Genomic DNA, 19,606 nt, shown 5'->3' with positions numbered 1-19,606 from the left:
CAACAGGACAAGAAGCTGGTTCTTTGAAAGGATTAATAAAATTGACAAAACATTAGCAAACTTAACAAAAGAAAAGAGAGAGAAGACACAAATAACATGCATTCGAAACCACATAGGTGATGTCACAACAGAACCAAAGGAAATCAAAAGGATAATAACAATACTATGAAGAATTGTACTCCAAAAATTTTGAAAACTTAGAAGAGATGGATACATTTTTAGAAAAACATGACCTACATAATCTTACACAGAGTGAAGTAGAAAACCTGAACAGACTCATAACAAAAGAAGAAATTGATCAGGTCATGAAAAATCCCCCAACCAAAGGAGTCCAGGTCCAGATGACTTCACTAGTGAGTTCTACCAAACGTTCAGGGAAGAGCTGTCACCAATTCTACTGAAATTATTCCAGAGTATAGAAGAGGATGGAAAACTTCCTAATACATTTTATGAAGCAAGCATAACGCTAATACCCAAACCACGGAATGACGTCACTAAGAAAGAAACTTATAGACCAATATCCATCATGAACATAGATGCAAAAATTCTCAGCAAAATCCTAGCCAACAGAATCCAGCAACACATCAAAAAGATAATACATCATGATCAAGTGGGATTCATATCAGGCATTCAAGGATGGTTCTACATTAGAAAAACAATCAACGTAATCTATTATATAAGTAAGAAAAAAGAAAAGAACCACATGATCATATCAATTGATGCAGAAAAGACATATGACAAAATCCAACATCCATTCCTGATAAAACCGTCAACAAAGTAGGAATTGAAGAGAAATTCCTCAACATAATTAAGAGCATGTATAAAAAACCATCAGCTTACATTACTCTCAATGGAGACCAGACAATGATGCCCTTTGTCACCATTCCTATTCAATATTGTGCTGGAAGTCTTCGCCAGAGTTATATGGCAAGAAAGGGATATTAAAGGCATCCAAATTGGCATAGAGCAAATAAAACCCTCTATTTACAGATTATATAATCCTGTATGCAGAAAACCCTAAAGACTCAGTAAAAGAGCTATTAGGCATCATTGGAAGATTCAGCAAAGTGGCAGGATATAAGATCAACATACAGAAATCAGTTGGATTCCTCTATAGCAATAACAACAGCATTGAAAAGGACATTAGGAAAGCAATACCATTTATAATAGCTGACCAAAGGATGAAATATCTAGAAATAACTCTAACCAGATAAACAAAAGACCTATACAAAGAAAACTACAAAACACTACTATAAGAAACCAAAAGAGACCTATGAAAATGGAAGAATGTACCATGCTCCTGGATAGGAAGACTTAACATTGTGAAAACGTCAATATAGCCCAGAGCAATTTACACATATAATGCAATCCCAATCCATATTCCAATGACATTCTTCAACGAGATGGAAAAAAACTACAAAAACTTTATATGGAAAGGAAAGAGTCCCAGGATAAGCAAAGCACTGCTTAAGAAGAAGATTAAGGTTGGAAACCTCTCACTCCCTGATTTCAATATTAATTACACAGCTACAGTGATCAAAATAGCTTCGTATTAGTATAATGAAAGATACATTGATCAATGGAACAGAATCGAGAATCCAGAAATTAACCCATCCACATACAGCCAACTGATTTAGACAAAGTGCCTAAAAATATCGCATTGGAGGTGATAGTCTCTTCAACAGATGGTGCTGGCAGAACTGGAAAGCGATATGCAAAAGATTGAAACAAGACCTTACCTCATGCCTTCTACAAAAACCAATTCAGCATGGATTAAAGACCTAAATGTGAACCTCAGAATTATGAAGGCCACCAATGAAAAAATGGGGACAAATGTGAGGGCTCTAATTCACGGCATACACAGACTACCAAACTTTTGGAAACTACATAACCAAAAGTAGACAAAATAGATGAGTGGGAGATACTAAAAATTAAAAACGTATGTGCATCAAAAAACTTCACCAAAAGAGTAAAAAGGGAACCCACAGAATGGGGAAAATATTTTGCAAAGATACATCAGACAAGAGACTAATTTCTAAAATATATGGGAAACTACACCTATACAAGAAAAAGACAAATAACCCAATTAAAAAATGGACACAATACATGAACAGACACTTCACTAAGGAGGAGATTTGAGTAGCCAACAAACATATGAAGAAATTTTCCCGAGGCAGAGATGATGACGTGGAGAGATGGAGTGGCTGGAGACTCTGGACCAGAGAGAAAAGGGTGATCAGAAAAAAGGATAAAACCTGGTCCGTTTACTAACTAGAATGTTATGACCAAATTCTTGCGAACCGCTCAGGGTGTGTTCCTAACTTCTCTTGCTTGAGCAATTATAAAGTTGTGTAGCACACTCTTATGTACATGGATGAGTAGTCAATTCCTGGGATAAATGATAGAAGACCATTTTCTGGGCTTAATAAACCTCCTTAGATGTGTGTTACAGGAGTGATCAGTTGTAGGAAAGTCCATGAAACAAGCAGCAGTGTCCTCAGACCTCACTGCTGCAGGATCTCCCACTGAGAGCAGCCAAGCACCTCAAGCCAAGCTGGGCTTGAACTGCAATACGGACACAGAACTCATGTGTGCCACTTCATAATGTGTCCTGCTAGTGTCTCCCAGATGCCCTCATGGCGTTCTCCACCTTGGACGGGATCAAGTCCATGTTGAATTCTTAATGCACAAGTGTACTTCATGAGCCCAGCTTGCCACTTTCCTGTCTCTTTTCCAAGAAGAATCATAAATAAACATGAAATTCTTTCCAGCTTTTCTGTTCAAGAATCCTTTAAAGACGCCAGCAAATCAAAGACGTGAAGAAATGATGCCTAGCATTGTAAATTCGTCCTCTCCTCTGATCAGATCTCTTCCTATTAGTAAATCTTTAAATCATTTGCTAGTGTGAAATTCTGTCTGTCTAACCTGATCATTCTTGGTCAGCTAAGACAAGGACCCTCCATTGAAGGGTAAGGTCACCCCGACATCCTCATAAAAATCTGTACACAGATTTGTTATTGTGTGCTGTTGAATCCTTTGACCGATAGTGACCATGTATAGAATTTCTGAAAACAACTGATGGGTTTGAATTGCCAACCTTGAGGTTAGCATTTCAGTCCTTATCCTATATTGACAAAATGAAGATTGGTATTGTAGATATTAATGATATAAATTATTAAAAAATAACAGTATAATACTCAACTAAACCTAGCCTTTAAATCAAAGCCTCAATTTATGAATATTCCTTGTTTTCATAGAGCTAAGTTAAAGTCTTAAAATTTTTTCACAGTAGTCCCATGGAATGTAGACAGAAGAGAGTTTTGATGAAAGCTCTTGGTTTGAGATAGTCTTACGTACCTGAGATGTGGAGCTTAGTTATGATCTTATGATTATTTGACAAAGTTTATGGCACTATAGATATGCATATAACTGTTAGAATGAGATAAATTACAGGAAACATGTGGTCTACATGGGACTCCAGGCTATTGCTTGATCACACATGAGACAAAAAAGCCAGTTACTCTTTTTGAAGACTATCAGTTAGAGACAACGTACCAGAAAGGACAGAAACTCCCAGCTGGTGTGTTTAGGAAAGATGCAAAGGTAAGAAGACAACATGCCTTATTCATACCACTCTGCTTTGTCTCTAAGAAGGGCTCTCCTCTGAGGCCTGGGTGGGAAGATAGCTAGGGCCAGGGCCATGGGGTCCATGTAAGTTTACCTAGTGACACCACACCAGGACTCTTGCTGCAAAGGAGAAGTTCCTAATTCCTCTGGTACCTGAGGTATGAGGCAAAAATCCAAGTTTAGGTCTAGTAAGGCATAGACGTTCTGCTTTAGAGTCTGTAGCACTAAGTTCACACTGTTAAGAATAAGCAACTACAACTCAGTCAGAAGTATCTGAATCGACTAGGAAGGTATGGTAAAAGGATAGACAAATCCATGGTTTTGCCCTAATTGTTGTTAGTAAATGCTGTAGTTTCTGTTTATGCTTTCTGAGGAGTGGTTGGTTTGAACCACCCAAGCAGTTCAGTGTTTATCCTATAGTACCTTGCCAGAACTCCTAATAGAAATGATGAAAGCAAACTATGGGATAAGTGACAGGGACACAAATCCCTGTTGCTGGGATGTGACAGTGCTCAAGGAGACATTTGAAAGTGGATCTCTACTGAAAAGTGCTTTATTTCACTAATAGGAACACCACAACATTTCAGGAAGATACAGCCAAAGGATTGGCCATGAACCTTCCTGGGAGTGAGAACATCTTCCAACCAGATCAATTGAGAGCTTACTTCTTGTCCTCTCAACAGAAGAGTCTGCTGATCTTCCTGAAGGGGCAGCCCCAGGTCCTGGGGGTGAGTAGGCATAAGCAGAACACACACTTGGGGAGAAACCCACACCTCAAGACAAGGCAGGGATATCCTGAATGTAGCTCAGTTCTCTAAATAACTGAATGTGATAAGGTGTCTCATGCTGACTTGCACTATCTTTATAGACTCGGGTAATAAAAAGAGGTTGAATTGAATCTCTGCATCAGTGGAAGGAAAAAAACCCCAACAAAATACATTGACTTTTCCTGTGTGGCAAATATATTAATTAGCTGTTTTAAATGCAGTAGCATTTTTCTGCTGTTGACACAGGAAAGAATTAAAATCTATGTTCTCCTCTTCGGTCCTTTCAAATGAGGAATCTTCGAGTGGGAAGAAATCAATGTGTAATGATCGAAGGTTTTCCTCCCGAGAGCAGCTCTTCCTCAAGAGATGTTTCTTACTCTACAGGTGGCACAGATCCTCATTGGACTAATGATATTGCACATGACCTTGACACTGGATCATTCCTTCTCACTTTTCTATTTCAATATGTTAATTTTTCATACATACTATCACCTATGGGGACCAATGTCTGTAAGTAATTGGAGTCAGTCCATGCGTTCAATTTTAGGTATCTGCAAATATCCTTAATTTTATTTCTTTAAAACATTTTTTGTTTGTTTGTTTGATTACTTCTTTGCAGGTCCCAGACTTGGGTTAAGGTTTGTACTAGGCAGTTTTCGCCTGAAGGGAGGGAGCTGGGAGAACACTGGGGGGATGGGTGTGCAGATGTCAGCTCTGAGCATGTTCTTTCTTGTTCAGTTCTTCACATCTGGAGCACTTTCCCTTGCTGCAGGGAGGAAAATAACCAAGAAATTGGTAAGTTTCTCACTGAAACTCAGACATGTCAAATGAAACAGCAAAGTGTTCAGTCAAAATCTGAAGGATATAAATCCTTGTGGCTCACTAATTTAAGACATTAGAAATGTTCTGAGGTTTCCTTAGAAATGTTTTTTCTGTGACATTTAGGCAAGAAAGATTTACTGAGCTCTGTGTTCTGTGACATTTCATGTGCAACATGACTCCTACATAAGAGCCTGAAGTAATCAAAGACCCAATTATGCCATATGTTTACTCCTTCTTCTTTAGATTTGGAAGCATGCCATTAATACTGTTCTGTTGATTGTCATTTTGTGAAGTTGGCACTGGTGATCGTTAATTTGTGCTTTATTGAAGACAGGGATAGCAGCAGACTGAGGATTTTTGACAAACTTTGTCTCTCATTGTTTTTCAGATTCAGTGGAGTTTAGGAATGAATACCATCAGTGCCATTGCAGCAGGAATTGGGACAGCTCTTCTATTTATTGATATAATCTTCAATCATGAGTTTTATTATTATTATTATTATTATTATTATGTCAATGCCACTCATGTTATGTCTCATGCTGCATTTACTAAAGTAAGTATTTCAGGTTTCAATGATATAATAATATAACGTGTTGTTATTTTCTATACGTTATTTTGTGTGTGAATTCTCACTATGACACTATTTAGGTATCAGTAATTTAGTTTGTTCTGGATAATATCCTGAGTGTTTAGTTGTCTCCACCTTTATACAATGTCAGAGGCACTGAGAAGAAAAGTTTACATTTCAGTAGCCAATCTTCTCTGAGAAGCTGTTGTTGGAAAGTTTGCTAGTGGAAAATTCTGCATTTCAGGAATTCCAAGGGGCGCCATAATTTTGATCTTAAGATTTAACTGAGAGAAGAAGAACTAGTATCTCAAGATGACTCATGATTTTTAGAGATTCTGACTATTTAATTGAGGTGTCTTTCCAGTGAAAGGTTAATTTCTTATAAATACAGTAAGCCTCTTTTTGTGGTATTGAGGTTTTCTGTAAACTTAAGACATTATTCCCTTGTTTATATGTCAGTACCAAAAATATTATTTTCCCAGTCCTCTTACTCATTTGGTGAAAAGTTTTGATATATGTTCTTGTTGTCATTTAGTACAGTGAAGTTGTATCTGTATCATAACTATCTTGTGTAGGGTTTCCAAGACTGTAAATCTGTGCAGGAGCAGAAAGCCTAATCTTTCTCCCACAGAGCATCTGATAGACTGGAACCACAGATCTTATAGTTCACAGTCCAGTGGGTATCCTACAGAGCCACTGTACTCCTCATTGATGCTTTGTTGTTAAGTGCCTTTGAGTTGGTCCAACTCATATAGACGCTTTATAGAGTTTCCAAGGAGTGACTGGTAGATTTGAATCATCAACCTTGCATTTAGCAGTCCAGTGATTATCCTACAGTACCACACCAGGAATCCTCTTTGATGCATTGTTGTTGTTGTTAAGTGCCTCCAAGTTGGTTTCAACCTATAGCAGCCCTGTGTAGGGTTTCTGAGGAGTGGCTGGTGGACTTGCATTGCTGATTTTGTGTTTAGCAGTCAAATGCTTATCATTCAGTGCCATATCAAGTGTCTAATTTTTAGGAAATCCCAGTCATCTAGTTAGACTTCTGTTGTTTGTGTGTTTTCCTTTATGTTTGATAATGCATTGATGCCATGTATCTGATCCCCTTAGGAACTCAAGGGTTCTGTATTATAAGCACTGGACTGCTAACCTCAAGATCATGGCAAGATCTTTCTAACTAATCTACAATAGAAAGATGAGATTTTCTGCTTCTACAGAGATATACAATCTCAAAAACGCTATATAGGATTCCTATGAGTTGGAGTTGACTCCATGGCAGTTAATAACAGCAATAGGAATGTATAGTTCTAGATTTTACCTTTATGTCTTTTATCCATTGCAGTAATTGAAGTTTTGTGTCAACTCTTCTGGGCCAAGATACCACTGATTTGGTAGTGGAGATGTAGTTCTATCCATGGTGACATCTAATACAGTGTCGTTAACTCTATGATGATTGGCTATGAAGAGCAAATCAGTTGAAAGAATGTGTCCTTGGAGATGTGGCTTGCTTCCACTATAGTGGACACTAAGGCAAAGTTTGCTTGCTTTTCTGTTGGGTATGGATCTCACATCTGGGTCTCCCTCCAATCTCTGGTTCCTTGGACTTGTGCCAGTGGCCTGCTCTATTGCCTGACTTGCCTGCATGTTGGACTTGCCTGTGAATCATGGTTCATCTGACCTGGACTTGGGATTCTCCCACCTCTACAATTCTGAACCATTTCCTTGATATAAACTACTCTATACACAAACACACAAACACAACACATGAGGTTGAGTAATAAGTTACCAGCATGTTGGCTGTAGAATTTATTTTAATCAACTATAAGAAATGACAAATATATTGATTTTCATCATAAGCTCCTTGCCTTGCGATACACTTTGTCCATAGGTCAACACGATTTTGTATTCCTTTATTTAAAAATGTTTTAGGCTGAGTTGCATGACTGCTTTCAATTCTTCATCAGAGGTGAATTTCTAGGAGAGCTCCTTTCATGGGACCAAATAGGCAAACTCTAGGGAGGATGCTTTAACACCTCAATATGATATTTTTGCAGAGTGTCAGCAGTGTGAGCAAAGGTGGCGGATGGTCATTTTCATGCAAGAACACACTGCTTTGTATAGCAGTCCTCTACCCTTTAATGCAAAGTTTAGGCCTCAGCTCTTCAGTAAGCATCTCACTGTAATGAGCACTTTTGATTGATGAACTTTTTGTTCTGATTATGTTCCAAAACTCGTCCTTGAGAATCCCAGAAAATTGTAAGCATCAAATTTTGATCTTATTTTGAACTTGTTCTTGGTTGGAGATTGAGGATGTTTTCATTCCAGACTCTGCTGTTTTCTCTCAGATTCATAGTGATGAATCCATGTCTTCTCACCTGTAGTGATTTTTTCTTTTTTTTTTTTTTTTTTTGAAGAACTGATTCAAATTTTGTTTGTGTATCTCCAAATGCATTTTGTTTGCATGCTCCCATGAAGTCTTTTGGTCTCCATCTCGCACAAAATTTTGAAAACCCAAGTCTGTTGTGGGTTATTTCATAGGCAGAGCCATGGCTGATTTGCAAATGATTTGCTGTATGATCCACGGCCACTCAACTTTTTGACACAATGATTTTACATGCACATTCAATGGTATCATCAACTGTGGACATGGATGGGTGTGTGAACATAAGTGGAGTATGGATAATTTTTGACTCACCCTTATATTTTTTTTCCATCCTTTGCTTTTTATCTCTTGTAGACAGAATATTGTTGTATCCTGTTTAAACTACACTATTGTCTTTTTTTGCTTTGTAGTTTTCCTCATTATAAATTGATATCTCTGTTTTCCTATTCACAGTCATAGAGTTTTGTTTTACTTTGAATACTTCTATATCTGTGTTACTAATGGAAACAGCAACAGAAATCAATCATTGTATTGCATTAGACAAATCTTCTGCACAACACTTCTTTAAAGTGTTCAAGGGCAAAGATGTCAGTTTGAGGACTATGGTATGTCTGACCAAAGCCATGACATTTTCAATAGTTTCATATGCTTGTGCAAGTTTGACAGTGAATACAGAAGACTAGGTGTTGGAGGAGTATATTAAAAGTATCATGGACTGCCAAAAGAACAAACATATCTGTGTTGGAAGTACTGTCTGAATGCTCCTGGCAAGCCAGGATGGCCAGATGTCATTTCTCAAACTTCAGATATATTATCAGGAGGGACTGGAGAAAGACATCATGCTTGGTAATGTGGAGGGTCAGAGAAAATGAGGAAGACCTTCTACGATTTCGATTGACACAGTGGTTGTAGCAATGGGCTCAAGTGTAGCAATGATTGTGAAGTTAGTGTACGACCGGACAGTGTTTCATTCTGTTGTGCATAGTGTTGTTATGAGTTGGTCCTGATCCAATGGCACCTAACAACAACAACAGCATCAACACCTGTGGGTTGACCACTGAGTGGTGTTTTCATGTACATTAATTAGGAGCTCTGGTAGCGTAGTGGTTACGAATCGGGCTGCAAACCATCAGGTCAGCAGTTCGAAACTACCAGTGGATCCGCGGGAGAAAGGTGAGGCGTTCTGCTCCCGTAAAGATTAACAGCCTCGGAAACCCTGTGCAGGGTCGCTATGAGTCGGAACCGACTCCATGGCACATAACAACAACAACAACAATCTTAGATTGCTGGATGTTGTTGGTTTTCTGTTCAAAGAATTCCTTATAATATTTTTTTGTAACGTTGGTCTGTTGTTGTCCTTAAATGCAGTTGAGTTAGTTCTGACTCATAGTGACCTTTTATAGGGTTTCTGAGGTTTTGAATCTTGTCTTTCTTATCCCTCTCTGCCTTTTCATTCTATGCAGAGTGGCTGGTTGACTGGAACTTCAGACATTGTGGCTTTCACTCCAGTGTATGTCATATGGACCCACCATGCTCAAAGTTGGTTTGGCATTACTGATGGTTATATGCGTGGAGTGGGTTCCAATTAACAGTGAGCCTGCATAGGGTTCCTGAGGATGTAAATCTTTATGGAAGCAGAAACCTCCATCTTCTGCAAATGGCTGGTAATTTCAAACTGATGACCTTCAGGTTAGCAGCCTGATTCACAGCAAAGTTTTACAAATTACTTTAATTTCTGGTTTTTTGTTTTTTGTTTCTTTCTGGCAATGTTTTAATTTCACCCTCATATTTGAGGGACAATTTTACTAAGATTCTTAGTTGGCAAGATTTTTTGAGTTTTATATATATTACCCTATTGTCTAATTGACTGTATGGTTTCTCCTGAGAAATCAGAGCTTCGTCTTGGTTTTTCTCGTTTGTAGGTAATAATCTTTTTTCCAGAGATGTTGTCAGGAGTGTTTTTGGTCTTTTGGTTTGGAAAGTTGGATTCTGCTATGTCTTGGTGATTTTGTTTTGGAATCTATCCTGTTTGGGTTTCATTCAGGTTCTTGAATGGTTATCTTATCAACTTTCAAGATGTTAGTAAAGTTTTATTACAATAGTTCTTTGACCATTTTTGCTGTGATTTAAAATTTTTTTGTCTCTTACTGTTTTGTAGTGCCAGTCACAGATAACTTCCTTTTATGCTTTATTTTTTTAAGTTACTCTTCTTGTAGTGTCTTATATAATTCTTACCTTTTCTCCACTTTTATTCCTTCATCTCTATAATTGTTCTTCAAGCAGACCAGTATTGAGAGTTGCCTTCTAGCTATCAAATTAAGACTTGCATTGATTCAAACTTACTCCTTTTCCTTTCAATATGTTAGTTATGCCTAAAATCTCAGTATTATCTTCTTGGTCTATATTCACAGCTTTTTTTTTGGTTTAAATTATTCATTTACTTTGTTCCTTTGTTATTCCAGAGTCTTTCTAAGAAAATTTTCTGTGTTTTTCTTGCTTTTTATGAGCACGTAGCCAGTGTCATGATGTGGCACTGGGAGTTAATGCTCTGGACTTCTAGTTTGATTTTAACCACAAGGTCAGCTGTTCAAGCTCATCAGTTGCACCTCAGAGACCCTTTAGAGGGTCCCTATGAGTAGAAGAATTGATGCTTTTGAGTTATGGGGTTGGCGGAGAATATTGAAAGTGCCTTGGGCTGCCAAAAGAACCAATATATCTATTTTGGAAGAAATGAAGCCAGAGTACTCCTTGGAGGCCAAGATGGCCAAATTTCATCTTTCATACTTTGGAAATATTGTCAGAAGGGATCAGCTGGAGAAGGATATCATGTTTGGCAATGTGGAGGTTTAGAGAAAAAGAGGAAGACCCTCAGCGAGATGGATTGGCAAAGTGGCAGCATCAATGGGCTCAAGTGTGGCAACGGTAGTGAGGTTGGCCCAGGATTGGGCAGTATTTCATTCTGCTGTGCATAAGGTCGCTATGAGTCGTTACCAACTCGATGGCACCTAACAGCAACAACAACATGAGTAGGAACTTACTCTATGGCACTTAACAACAAAAACAAAGCCCAAATCTAATCCGTAGCTTCACCATGATCCTCAAAATAAGAAGTAAAAAACAACAACAAACCAAAGTCAGGGAGTCAATTCTGATGTATAGTAACCCCATGAAGAGTTTCTGAGGCTGTAAAGCTTTAAAGGAGCAGGAAGCCTTCTCTTTCTCTCAGCTAGTGGATTCAAACAACTGACCTTATAGTTAGCAGCCCAAGATGTGCCCACTATAGCACCAGGATGCCTTTGAGATGGGAGAGATAAGGTTCCTATTATAATGAGATAAACTCGGGCCAGTTGACAGACTTTACAGAACTTCATTAATTACTTTCCTGTCCTCTAAATTTGTGGGACTTTTCAATTGTTTGACAGGAGGTGGTGATGATTGAGATATTAATCCTCTCTCTACTGGAAGGCTCCATTGCTCTGTCTCTTTCCATATTTGGGTGCAGAGTGACCTGCTCTGTCAACAAGGTGAGTGTTCTGTGTCCATAGAGACTTACCTTCTCACTTAGTCGCTCTTTCTTTGAAAGTGTGTGTCTCTGTGTGTGGATGCTTAGGAGAAGAAATGAGGAACACCTCATGAGAACTATGAATTCTAGGGACGTAGCATGATGGGGATGGAGGGAGATGACAGATCAATTTGAAGAAAATACATTGAATAGTCCTCTCTGTTCCTGGGCTTACCCTCTTTTATTGTGTATGAGTCTTAAAGAAGAGAGTTCTAGTAAGGATGGAGCATAGACATGCCAGATATCTGATTGATTGTAAACACAAAGTGCTGAATGACCATATTGTAGAGTGCCCGTGACATGTGAAACTCCTTCTCCCCACAGAATTGTGTGATTATAAGAACCTAATGTTCTGATCACTCCACAGGTGGTGGTTTTCATGCCAAATGATGACAACAGGCTATCAGTTGTTTCTCCTGAACATATCTATGAGGATGTGGCATTTGCGTAGATCCCAGTGATTCGACATATGGTCCATTTGTCCTGCTATCATTCTATTGGTTCTTTACCATAAAGACAGTGAAGATACATGTGTCTGAAACCATTTCTGATACACTAGAAATCTGGCATGGCTGTAGCAGAATGTTGTGAAGATTTTATTTTTTTGATGTTGATTATTTGTTTCCCAATCAGTCTGTCCTCCAGTTTTGCAATGAGCCAGGGCAAACAGTGTAATTTTTGAATTACCAAAAATGAAAATAAAGGATGATATCAAATTCCAGTTATTTGAGCATCAGCATCCTGCCATATCTTCTACATCAGAAAAAGGACTCTGTATTTTTTATTTTCTTATGTTAACAATGTTATGCTTCTACTCTATCTCAGTTTTTGACTCTAACCGATGATCCAGGAAATGTCTACCAGTTGAACCTCCCAGGGAGTCCTGGTATGGCACTGTGGGATAAAGCACTGTACCCCAAGGTCAGTTTGAACTACAATGTAAGTGGTTCAAAGTCATCAACTTCTTGAAACCATATACAGGGTTGCTATGTGTCAGAACTGACTTGGAGTGTGTTAGGCAGAATAATGGTCCTCAGGTATTAATTCCCCGAATTTGTAAAAATGTACATAACATGGCAAAAGAGAGGATCAAGTTTTCATTTGGAATTAAAGCTGCTAATCACTTGACTTTAAAAGATTATCCTAGTCTATCCATTAAATCCAATCTAATCACATGAGTGCTAAAATGTGGGGAAACTTTTTTTCTGTGGTCAGAATGTGATGTAACGAAGGCAACACAGAACTGATGCAGGGAGTAAGAGATTGGGGGATTTTAAGGTACTTGCCCTGAGATTTTGTGAAAAGGGTTAGCAAGTTAAATTTGTCATATTCTTCAACTGATCTATGACATTCAAACAGAGGTTTACATTAGAAAATCTTTACTTAGTTATGCATCATAGAAACAGATTAAACAAGAGAACAATATGATAATCTCACTAGCTGCTTGATAAAAGGCTTCACAAAACTTTTGATAAGCATCAAGTGTAGTTCTTAACTTTTAAAAGAATCTGCAAAAATTAAAAAAAAGGAAACATGGAAAATTAATATAAAAATTCTGTTTAAATATATAGTAAATACTGTTATGGTGAAACCTTAAATATTTGCCTAAGGAGCAAAAATATAAAAATAACATGCATTCTTACAGTTTATTGGAAGTATGGCATTATTTATGCTATACAGTATTAGAATTAATGAAGAAATAATTAGATATGGATTGAGAAAGTAGTAACAAAATTGATTTTAGTTGCAGATAATAGGTTTTTCTTAGTAGAAAACCCAAAATGAATTCTAGTAAAAAGATTGAAATAATATTTTGTTGTTAGGTGCTATCAAGTTGGTACTGACTCATAGCGACTATGCACAAGAGAACAAATATGCTGCCCGGTTCTGTGAAATGATATGAGAATTTAATAAAGAGGTTGATAGATGATATCACATCAATTGCATACCTATTTGAGCATAACACACAAAACGCTGGAATACATAATTTAAAATAATAATAATATTATTATCCATGCATAGTTAAAGTAATTAACATTAAATCTGAGAATAATGTGAAATGCTGGTAAGTGCCATAAAGCCAGTTCTGACTCATTGAGACCCTGTAAAGGGCTTCTGGGAGTCTTGGTGTGACCCTGTGGGAAAATGCACTGGACTACAAGTTGTTTTAAAGTGCAATGTTCAAGCTCACTAACTGCTCTTCAAAATCCCTATGTAGGGTTGCTATGTGTCCGAACCGACTCAATGGCACTTAACAGCAACACCATAGGACTTATGAGTAGCTGCTGCTGGATTTGAACTGTTGAAATCTTGGTTTGCAGTCCAGTGCTTATCCTAACCCATTCAATTTTTTCAATAAATGGGGAAATATATTATGTTCATTAACAAGAAGACTAAATGTTTGAAAGAAGTCCGTTAAATTTGCACTGATCTCCAGACTGATTAAAATGTTTCTCCTCAAAAGATTGTTATCAAGGTATTAAGCAATTAGTTCTGTATTTATAAGAGATAACAAAATTTAAGGTGACTAAGGATATTGCTCCAAAGTTCTGCAGGTACCACAAAGGAAATGTGGTAATGATGCAAGGGCACATACATTTGTAATAGAACAAACACAAGTATACAACTAAACTGATGTTTAGTGCTAAATTGTACATCAAGATTCTCTATAAACTATTATTTTCTCTCTGCTCTGTCCTGTGACTGAACACTCATCTGATCCAGTTCATCTGGGGACTATCTCGCCCTCTGACTTTTATTAAGCAATTATCAGTACTCAGAGGACTTTTAGCTCATTGTGGCTGGCTAGGAACTATGGTTCTTGTGTGTCATTGGTCTTCTTCAAGGATGATAAATTGAATAGACACTACTAGATTAGGAGGGAAACAACAACAACAACACTAATTTAAAGGAAAACTGTTGAGCCAATTAAACAATCATAAGGGGAACAAAAATCCCTCCAATCATAAGAAAAGCAATTTCACATGAAAAAAGGGTTAATTCTGAAATGCAAACCATTGCAATCTTTACAAGACAATACAGGATATAATACATTTATTATATTGAGGCCAGAAGAGTTTTTTAACAAGACATGTGAAAGTAGACTAGAACATCAAGATGCCTTTTCATGCAAGTATATACTTTCTTATAACCGCTGTATCCTCCTATCATTACATACAGATGCAGTACGTCTTCACCCTTGTTGTAAACCCAAACATTGTTGGCTTGCACGTTCATCTTTGTAAATAATTTTTAAATAAGCAGTCTTCATTAATCCTATTTCAGTATGTGATTGATCATCAAGGGTGATAATGAAAGAAGAATCAACTATATTGGTAGGTATAAATACTCATTGAAAGAAATATTTCTGTAGCAATTGAATAACATAGTTTTTTTATTTGTTTGTTTGCTCTTCTGACTATCCAATGCACTTTCAATATTCTTTTCCAACACCATAACTCAAATGTATTAATTCTTCTATGATCTTCTTTATTCACTGTCCAACTTTCACTTGCATATTAGGCTGCTGAAAACACCATGGCTTGAGTCAAGTGTACCTATTCCTCAAACTGATATCATTCCTCTTGAACACTTTAAAGAGGTCTTTGCAGATTTGCCAAATCTAAGGCATCACTTGATTTCTTGAATACTGCTTCCATGAGTGTTTATTTTGGGTTGAAACAAAATGAAGTCTTTGATAACTTTCAGCCATTTTTTCCATTTATCATGATGCTATTTATCGGTCCAGTTGTGAGTATTTTTGTAGCCTTTACGTTGAGATGCATACAATATAGCATACTGTAATCTTAATCTTTATTAGTAAGTATTTTAAGTCTCTCCCTTCCAGCAATTAAGTTTCAGTTATCTGCATATGACAGGTATGAGACTTCCTCCAATCCTGATGTCATGTTCTTCTTCCTATAATCATGTTTCTCAGATTGTTTGCTCAACGCACATATTAAGAATGTTTGGTGAAAAAACACAACCCTGAAACAGACCTTTTCTGATTTTGAACCACTCAGTGTCCCCTTGTTCTATTCGAATGGCTGCCTCTTGGTCTATGAAGAGTGTTCTGGAATACTCATTATTCACAATGTTATCCATAGCTTGTCATGATCCACAAAGTACAAAATCTTTCTATAGTCAGTAAAACACATGTTAACACTTTTCTGGTATTCTCTGCTTTCAGCCAAGATCCATTCTTCAAAATAGCTTGTCGTGGTCCACATAGCCATAAGCCTTTGCATAGTCAATAACAGCACAGATACAGCTGCTTCTTCTCATTTTAAGTTGTGTCCTATCAGAAAATGAAGATCCATAAAACTTACTTCATTTGTGACACTATGGTCAACTCCGTGTTGAGGAGGCAGAACTTTCCCAGTCATATTTTGAGTGCCTTCTAATCTAGGGGCCTCATCTCCTGGCACTATATCTCACAATATTTTGGTCCCATTTTTAATGTCTTCATTCTCTGTCACTATATCTGATAATCTTCCAATTCTATTCATAAGGTCTCCTATGACTAGACATTTTGAAATAGTCTGCCTCTCTTCTTAAACTGTTTTAATCTGAAAGTTCCACTGGGCACTATAGGTGACTCTTCTGGTATTTATTTATAATACAGGTGGAATAGCATCTAGCATTACAGAAACTCACAAGCCATTACTACAAATTGACAGATGAGTTGTCTTCTCCTTTACCTGTGGATATATTTAGGTTTCTGTGGTGGGTTATACCAGTCATTTGTTAGTTTGTCATACAGTGGTGGCTTGCATGCTTCTGTGACTCTGGAAGCCATGTCACGAATATTTTAAATAGCTGTAGGGTCACACATGGTGGACAGGTTTCCAGACAAAGACAAACTAGGAAGAAGGAATGATGGACCACTTTTGAATACTTAGTCTTTCAAAACCTTATGATAGCACCAGGATATTGAAAGTTGAATAATGATGAATCTTATGATAGCACCAGGATATTGAAAGTTGAATAATGATGAATCTTATGATAGCACCAGGATATTGAAGGTTGAATAATGATGAATCTTATGATAGCACCAGGATATTGAAAGTTGAATAATGATGAAGAGCACCAGAATAGTGTCAGATATAGTGCCACATGATGAGTCCCTCTTGTTGGATGGCACACAAAATTGGATTGTGGAAGAGCTCCTTTCTCAAAGTAGATTTCACTGTGATGACGCAAGTGGAATAAAACTTTCAGGACCTTCATTTGCTGATGGGGCACAACTCATTGTGAACAGAAACAGCTGTAAACTTCCCTTAAGAATCACAACATGGAATATATGAAGTATTCATCTAGGAAAATTGGAAATTGTTGAAAATGAAATGGAATGCATCAAATTGAAATCACAGGCCTTAGTGAGCTGAAATTTGCCCGGTATTGTCCATTTTGAATCTGATAATCACATGGTTTCCTATGCCAGGAATGACAAACTGAAGAGAAATGGTGTCACATTCATCATCAAAGAGAACATATCAAGCTCTGTCATGAAGTATAATGCCATCTGTGATAGGGCATATTCATACACATACAAGGAAGACTAGTCAGTACAACAATTATTCAAATTTATGCATCAACCACTAAAATCAGTGAAGATGAAAATAAAGAACTCTGCCTACTTCCTCTGTCTGAAATTGATCAAACATGCAATCAAGGTGTATTGATAATTACTGACGATTGGAATGTAAATGTTGGAAAAAGAGGAAAGATCAGTTGTTGAAAAATATGGATTTGGTGATAGAACGATGCTGGAGATTGCAAGTTAGAGTCTTGTAAGGTCAATGACTTCTTCATTATAAATACCCTTTTTAACAGCATAAATATGACCATACACATGGACCTTACCAATGGAATACACAGAAACCAAATTAACGACATCTGTGGAAAGAGATGGTAGAAAAGCTCCATATTATCTGTCAAAACAAGGTCAGGAGCAGATGCAATTTCAGTGTGAAGTGAAGAAAATTAAAACAAGTCCACACATGCCAAAATAAAACCACAAATATATCATGCTTAATTTAGATATCATCTAAAGAACAGATTTGATACATTAGACACTAAAGACAGAATACAGGAAAAATTGTGGGATGACATGAAGAACATCATGTAAGAAGAAAGTAAAACATCCTTATAAGACAAGAGAGAAAGAAAAGACCAAAATGGCTATCAGAAAAGACTCAAAAATTTGCTCTACAGCATTGAGATACTAAAGCAAATGGGAGAAATGTGGAGGTAAAAAAGTTGAACAGAAAATTTCAAAGATCAGCTTGAGAAGACTAAGTCAAATTTTAAAATATTATAATGAAAAGTGCAAAGATATGGAGTTGGAAAACCCAAAGAGAAGAACTTGCTCTGCATTTCTCAAGCTGAGGGAATTAAAAAAAAGAAAGTCAAGCTTGGATATGCAATATTGAAGTATTTAATGTAATGAAAAAATATTGAATGATGCAGATATCATCAAAAGAAGAAGCAAAGAATACACAGAGCCACTGTACCAAAAAGCAATGTTTGATGGTCAACTATTTCAAGAGGTAGCATATGTTCAAGAGCCAGTGATGTTGAAGGATGAAGTTCAAGGTTCATTAAAGATACTGGCATTGAACAAGGTACCAGGAATTGATGGAATACAAATTCCAACCAATTGGAAGAGATTTATATTTGTGCCCATTCCACATTGAAATGACCGAATGGAAAGCAGAAATCATAGGACAATATTAATACCACATGAAAAAATATGTTAAAGATTATTAAAAAATGACTGTAACCCTAAACCAACGGGAACCTCCAGGATTTCAAACAGGATTCAGAAGAGGATGTTGAATAAAATATATCATTGCTGACATCAGATGGATCTTGTATGAGATCGGAGAATATGAGAAAGTTATGTTCGTATACTTTATTGACTATGCAAAGACTGTCTACTGTGTGGATCATGACAACTTGTAGAAAACATGGTGAAGAATGAGTATTCCAAAACCTTGTATTTAGACAAGAGGCAGTTGCTCCAATGGAACAAGGGGACACTGAGTGTTTTACAATCAGGAAAGGTGTGTGCCAGGGTTGTATTCTTTCACCATAATTATATAATACAAATGCTGAACAAATAAGCCAAAAAACTTGATTATATAAAAAAGAACATGGCATCAATTTTGGAGGAAGACTCATACTTATGATATGCAGATGACACAATTTTACTTGTTGGAACTGGAGAGGACTTAAAATATTTACTGTTGCAGATTAAAAACCACACACAGCCTACATATGAATGACACCCCAATGTAAAGAAAGCAAAGATCCTCACATTGGACTGATACATTACATCAACGTAAGTGGGAAAAGTATTAAACTGTCAAAGACTTCACTTTGCTTGTATCTACCATGATCACTCATATAAGCAGCAGTCAAGAATTCAAACTATGTATTGTATTAGGCAAATCTGCACAAACCATCTTCAAAATGCTGAAAAACAAATATGTCAGTTTGGAGACTAAATTGCACCTGACGTAAACCATGGTATTTTCAGTAGTTTCATATATATATTTAAGTTGGACCATGCACAAGGAAGACTGAAGAAGATATGATGCATTTGTGTTATTTGTTGGAGAAGAATAGTAAAATAACCATGGATTGTTAGAAGAAGAAGCAAGTATGTGTTGAAAGAAGTACAGTCATTACTTTTATTAGAAGCCAGGATGGTTAGACATTTTCTCTCATACTTCGCACATCATGAGGAGGGACCATTCCCTCCGTATTTGGCACAATGAGGGTCCGTAAAAAAAATGTAGGAATCCTAAGGAGATGGATTGAGACAGCAATGGGCTCAAACATAATAATTGTGAGGATGATTCTGGGTTGAG

Source organism: Chrysochloris asiatica, unplaced genomic scaffold (assembly GCF_000296735.1).
Source record: "Chrysochloris asiatica unplaced genomic scaffold, ChrAsi1.0 scaffold00381, whole genome shotgun sequence".
Lineage (NCBI taxonomy): Eukaryota > Metazoa > Chordata > Mammalia > Afrosoricida > Chrysochloridae > Chrysochloris > Chrysochloris asiatica.
Note: the sequence above shows the minus strand (reverse complement) of the source record.